A 7,070-nucleotide genomic window follows, 5' to 3' on the forward strand; every position below is an offset into this window, starting at 1 on the left:
GGCGGCTGCTGCTGCACGAGCCGCGGGGACCACCCTGATCCAGGAGCTGTGCCGTTCTGTGCTGTGTCCCCGTGTGCGCGTGTTTGCCGTTTAACTCACACTGTCGCGCAGCCGTCACCACCACCCACCTCCAGAGCCTTTCCATCTCCCAAGACAGGAACTCTGTCCCCATGACGCGCCAAGTCCCCCTTTGCCAGAGACCAGCTCCAGTCGAGTTGGGGTCCTTGAAAAAGGGATAAGGAGCCGGCGAAAATAACAAACACAGGCAGAGACCTCGGGTCCTCTGAAGCACGTCCTCACCCTGCGGCTGTCACCGCTGTTGCAGCCGGAGCAGCTAAAGCAGCCGAAGCCGCCTTCAGACTGAAAACAGCGTTTTTATTTGTTACACAACACGGGGGGGTTAATGTGGGCATTTTAACCACATAAACCTTTAAAATTATTAAACCAATAGTTAAACGGAAACTTTTCTTAAAATTATGTCAGTTCTCATAAAATTAATAATCCACAAGGTTAAATAAAACTCGGTGGTCAGCCAATTCTTTCTGGCGATTATATCTGTTGTGGCCGATTAGTCCGTGACTCGCTGTTCTTGACGTTTGTCACCATTGTGTTTCTTTTCTTCTCTCCCTCGTACTAACCTTAAACTTATTACTACCAGCAAGCATAAATTAGTTAAACAAACCTCATATATATTGTTAACTTTTCTTTCTTTTTTTTTTTTTTTTTTTTGTCTTTTTCCGTGCCGGATCGCAACCCTCAGTGTCGCCCCCGTACCGGACCGGGACCGGCAACGGGATCGCAACCCTCGGTGTTGCCCCCGTGCCTCGCTCAGCCAGTGAGCGAGAACTGGTCTGTATGTGGGATCCGAACCCTCGGCGGGAGCGCCGCCACGCTTCCCAAGCGGCGCACTAGCACAGTGCGCCACCGGGCTGGCCCCACTTGGTATTGTCCTTTGATGCACAAAAGACTTGAATTTTTACCAACACCAACATCTGTTTTTGGTTGTCACTGTTGCTTGTGCTTTTTGTGGTATTTAAGAAACCACAGCCAAATTCAAGGTTATAAGATTTGCCCTTAAATTTGCTTCTAAGAATTTTATAGTTTCAGGTTTTATATTTACATTTTTGATCCATTTTGAGTTAATTTTGTATATGGTGTGAGGTAGGGGTCCAATGTTATTCTTTTACCTGTGAATATCCAGCTGTCCCAGAACCATTTGTTGAGGAGACTCTTTTATCCCATTGAACAGTCTTGGAACCTTGCCAAAGATCACTTGGTCACAGTTGTACAGGTTTATATCTGGACTCTCAGTTCTATCCCATTGAGCTATATATCTGTCCTCATGCCAGTACCACACTGTTTTGATTCCTGAAGCTTTATCATAAGTTTTTAAATTTTGAAATACATTTGTGGGTTTTTTTGGGGGGGTTGGGGGTTTTCTTTTCTTTTTTTCTTTTTAAAGATTGTTTTAGTTATTTGAGGTCCTTTACAATTTCCCATAAATGTTAGAATTGGTCTTTCCATTTATGCAAAAAATAAAATAAAAGCTGTTGGGATTTTGACAAGATTGTACCAAATTTATAGATTAATTTACCTTTACCAATTTCCCACTAAGCCCTCCATGCCATCTTCAAAAAATTAAGTCTTCCAGCCCACGAACAGTGGATCTACTTATTTAAGTCTTTAATTTCTTTCAGCAATGTTTTGTGCTTTTCAGTGTATAAGTCTTTCACTTTCTTGGTTACATTTATTTCTGCGTATCTTATTCTTTTTGATGCTATTACAAATGGAATAATTTCTTGATTTTATTTTCAGATTGTTGTGAGTATATAGAAATGTAACTGATTTTAATATGTTGATCTTATATCCTGCAACTTTGCTAAATTTGATTGTTAGTTCTGACAGACTTTTCTTTTTTGGTAAGATTTTCTATACATAAGATTATGTCATCTACAAATAGAAATCGTTTTACTTTTTCCTTTCTAGTTTTGGATGCCTTTTATTTCTTTTTCTTGCCTACTTGCTTTGGCTAGAACTTCCAGAACAATATTGACTAAAAGCAGCGAAAGTGGGCATGCTTGTCTTGTTCCTGATCTTGGGGGGCAAGTGTCCCTTGGCTATGATGCTAGCTGTTTGTTTTTCATGTATGGTCTTTATCATGTTGAGGAAGGTTCTTTCTATTCCTAGTTTTTTGAGTCTTTTTATTGGTAAAGGGTGTTTGATTTTGTCAAATGCTTTTTCTGCATTGGTCGAGAGATCATGTGGTTTTTTCCCCTCATTCTATTAATGTGGTTGGTGTATTACGTTGATTGAGATTCATCTCTTGAATCACCCTTGCATTCCTGGGATAAATCCCACTGGGTCAGGGTTTGTAATCTTTTTAAAATTGATGCTGGATTCTGTTTGCTCATATTGTGTTCAGAATTTTTGCGTCTATGTTTATAAGGGATATTTATGTGGAGTTTTCTTTCTTGTGATATCATTATTACTGAGTTTTGAGAGTTCTTTATATATTTTGTATATGAGCCATTTGCGGGATATATGACTGGCTAATACTTTCTTCCATTCCGTTGCTGGAAAGTTTCAATTTTGATGAAGTCCAGCTTATTTGATTGTCATCGGGAGATAGTGCTCTTGGTGTAATGTCCAAAAGCTCTTTGCCTAATTCCAGGTTGTAAATATTTTCTCCCATATTTTCTTCCAAAATTTTTATAGCTTTAGGTTTTACATTTAAATCTATGTCATTTCGAGTTAGTGTTTATATAAAGGGTGAGGTTGTCTTTCGGTGTTTTGCATGTGAATGTTCAACTATCTCAGCACTCTTTGCTGCAAAGACTGTCTTTTCTCCTTTTCACACCTTTCCCATGGTTGTAAAAAATCAAGTGGTGTGGATCTATTTCTGGATTCTGTTCTGTTCCTCGGCTCTGTGCTGTATCCCTCCGTCAGTACCACGCTGTCTTGATTACTGTAACTATACAGTGATTCTTAAAATCAGTTATGATTTCTCCAACTTTATTCTTTCTCAAAATTGTTTTCGCTATCCTATTTCTCTTTCCTTTTCACATAAGTTTTAAAATCAACTTGTTTGGGCCGGCCCGGTGGCACGCTGGAGAGTGCGCCGCTTGGGAGCACGGAGGCGCTCCCGCCGAGGGTTCGGATCCCATGTGGAGACCGGTTCCCGCTCACTGGCTGAGCGCGGTGCGGGCGCAACAGCGAGGGTTGTGATCCCGTTGCCGGTCCCCGGTATGGGCGCGACACCGAGGGTTGCGATCCTGTTACCGGTCAGTAAAAAAGACAAAAAAGGAAAAAAATAAATAAAAAATAAAAATAATAAAATCAACTTGTTTATATCTAAGAGAAATCCTGCTGGAATTTTGACTGTAATTACATTAAACAGTTTGGGGAGAATTGACATTTTTACTATATGGAGTCTTCCAATTCATAAACAAGGTATGCCTAACCATTTATTTAGGCTTTCTTTGGTTTATTTCATCAGTGTTTTGTAGTTTTCAGTGTAGATCCTGTACATTTTTTGTTAGATTGATACCTAATTTTTTCACATATTTTTTTAGCAATTATAAATGGTATCGTGTTTGTAATTTTGGCTCCCAGTTGTTCATTGCTGGCATATAGAAATACAGCTGGTTTTTGTGCATTGACCTCGTACCCTGCAAGCTGACTAAACTTACTCGTTAGTTCTGGGAGATTTTTGTAGATTGCTTTGTGTTTTATGTGGACAATCATGTCATCTGTGATTAAGGACAGTTGTGCTTCTTGCTTTGTAATCTGGATGTCTTTTATTTAGGTATTTTTATTGCCCGATTGCACTAGCTACAACGGCAATACACTGTTGAATAAAAGTTGTGAGAGTGGACATATTTGCCTTGTTTTTGATTTCAGGGATTCAGTCTCTCATCAATAAGTGTGATGTTAGGTATAGGTTTTTTTGTTTTGTTTTTTTAATATCATGTTTAATGGACACTTAATAGTTGTACATACTTATGGGGTACAATGTGATATTTCAATACATGTATACAATGTGTAATGATCAAATCAGTGCAATTAGCATATTCAAGACCTCAATCCTTTGTGCTGAAAACATTCAAAATCCTCGATAGAACATGGTGTTGGTAAAGGGTCCCCATACCAGCCAACAGTAAAATGATTTTTAAAAAGTAAAATACAAACAAAAAAATTCAAAATCCTCTTTACAATAAATTATTGTTAACTACAGTCACCCTGCAGTGAGCTTTATCAGGTTGAGGGAGTTCCCTTCCATTCCTAGATGCTAAAAGCTTTATCTTTTTTTCTTCTTTAAATTGTTAATATGGAGGGCTGGCTGGGCAGCCTCAGTCGGTGAGAGCATGGTGCTGACAATGCCAAGGTCCGGAGCTCGATTCCTGTACGAACCAGCCACCAAAAATAAATAAATAGATAGTTAATATCATGTTTTACATTGATTTAAGAATTTTCTTCTTTTCAAATTAAGCAGTTAATGCTATGAATTTATAGCATTAGGTGCTTATGTTAGAAAACTTGGGCCGGCCCGGTGGCGCACTGCTACAGTGCACCACTTGGAAGCGTGGCAGCGCTCCCGCCGAGGGTTCGGATCCCACATACAGACCGGTTCCCGCTCACTGGCTGAGCGAGGGGCGGGAGCAACACCGAGGGTTGTGATCCCGTTGCCAGTCCCCGGTCCGGTACGGGCGCGACACTGAGGGTTGCGATCTGTTGCTGGACACGGAAAAAGACAAAAAAAAAAGAAAAAAGAAAACTAGAACTATCCCAAATAAATGGCCTTTAGAGGCCAGGAAAAGAAGCACAAATTAAGCACAAAGCGAGCAGAAGAGAGGAAACAATGAAACTGAAAAATAAAGAAAGAAAACTATACAAAAATTAATGAAACCGAAAGCTGGTTCTTTGAGAAGATCAGTAAAATTAATAAACCTCTGACAAGACTGACCAAGAAAAACAGAAAAACACAATTTACCAATATAAGGACTGAAAGAGGTATTATCACCACGGACCTTTCAGGTACTAAAAGGATAATAAGAGAACATTATAAACAACTCCATGCCCATAAATTTGAAAACTAACATAAAACAGATGAATTCTTTGGAAGATAAACTACCAAGTTCACTCAAGAGGAAGCAGATAACCTGACGGGTCCTCCATGGATTGAAGAAATTGACTTCATAGTTAAAATCTGTCCAATAGAGAAAGCTCCAGGCCCAGACGTCTTCACTGGCAAATTATCCCAACACTTTAGGAAGAATTAATACCAATTCTGCACAGTCTATTCCCGAAAATGGAAGAGAAGAGAACACATCCCAACTCACCTCACGAAACAAGCACCATCCTGGTGTCAAAACCAGACAGAAACACCATAAGAAAATAAAGACCGGTGTCTGTCATGAATACAAACCCAAAGATTCTCAGCAAGTATCACCAAACTGAATCTAGCCATATGTAAAAAAGTGAGTTTAGCAGCATCTAATGATATAATGTCCACACATGAAGATTGTATTTCTACATGCTGGCAATTAACAATTGGAAACCAAAAACATTTTAAAGCTCCATTTACAACAGCACCAGAAAATACATAATACTTAGGTATATCTTGCAAAATACGTGCAGGTTCTGTGTGTTGGAAACCACAAAACACTGATGAAAACCATCAAAGAAGATCTAAATAAATGGAGAGATATACATGCTCATGGATTGGAGGACTCAATATTGTTAAGATGTCAGTTTTCCCCAAATAGTTGTATAGTTTTAACACAATCCCAATCAAATTCACAGCAGGACTTTTTTTTTGTAGATGTAGATAAGCTGATTCTAAAATTTGTACACAAAGACAAAAGAACTAGAGTAGCCAGAATAATTTTGTAAAAGAACAAAGTTAGAGAACTCATACTACCGGATTTCATGACTTACTCTAAAGCTACGGTAATCAGGACAGTGTGTTACTGCTGAAAGAAAGTCACATCGATACTGGAACAGAACAGCCAAGAAATAATCCCACACAAATATGATCGATCAACCGTTATTTGTTTGTTTTTAAAGATGACCGGTGAGGGGATCCTAACCCTTGACTTGGTGTTGTCAGCACCACGCTCTCCCAAGTGAGCCACGGGTGGGCCCCAGATCAGTTGATTTTTGACAAAAGTGATTCAATGGAAAAAGCATAGTCTTTTCAAAAACAACAACGACAGGACCTCAGCGCATACCTTATACATTAAAAAAATCAACTCAACTATACTGTTAGGAGAATGAAAAGACAAGCCACAGAATGGGAATGAATATTTCCAAATCGTGTGTCCAACAATGTTTTTCCATTTCAGTGTGCAGTGGCATGTCGCTGTGATTTTTCTTGTCACTTCCCTCAGAGCTAATGCTGTCAAGGACCTTTCTTGTAGGCAAATTTATCATCAGGATGCCCCCTTTTGTAAGTTGCCTGTTAAAGACCTTTGCCTTTGTTAGAATTGGGTTGTCTGTCTTTTCTTGGTGATCTGACAGAGCTCTTTATATATTCTAGGTCTGCATCCTTTATCAGAGATTTACACTGATACTCGCTTTGGCGATCTGGCTTGCCTTTCCACTGTCTTAATGGCGGCGGACATCTGGGTGGCCCGAAGGGGCTCCAGCAGATTGGAGGCTGGGCTGGACTCTCCACTGGGTGCCCAGCCTAAGGTCCCAAGGACATCCCTGCCCTGGACTTCTGCCTCGTGAGAGAAGAAACTTCCTTTGCTCCAGTCACTTATGTTGTGAGTTCTCTTGCTCAAGGCTCTGAGGGACAAAAGACCTGCCTGTCCTTACAGATCTGCACGAGAGGGATTCAGGTGCGGACCCAACTTGTGCCTGGGGCCTCTCTGCACCTCCTCCCTCTGGCACACACCTTCCCTTACTGCCTTGTGTGACTTTGTTCTCATGGGTGTCACTGTGATGTCTGTCTGTGTCTTCTCAGAGTCCTTGTCTTCTCTCTAATTCTCACACTCTCAACCAGGCAAGCTGGCCTCTATGTCCCCTGAGGTCTTTGAAATCGGGGTCCTTGGTTCCTCGCAACAACC

Source organism: Galeopterus variegatus, unplaced genomic scaffold, assembly GCF_000696425.1.
Source record: "Galeopterus variegatus unplaced genomic scaffold, G_variegatus-3.0.2 Scaffold7611, whole genome shotgun sequence".
NCBI lineage: Eukaryota > Metazoa > Chordata > Mammalia > Dermoptera > Cynocephalidae > Galeopterus > Galeopterus variegatus.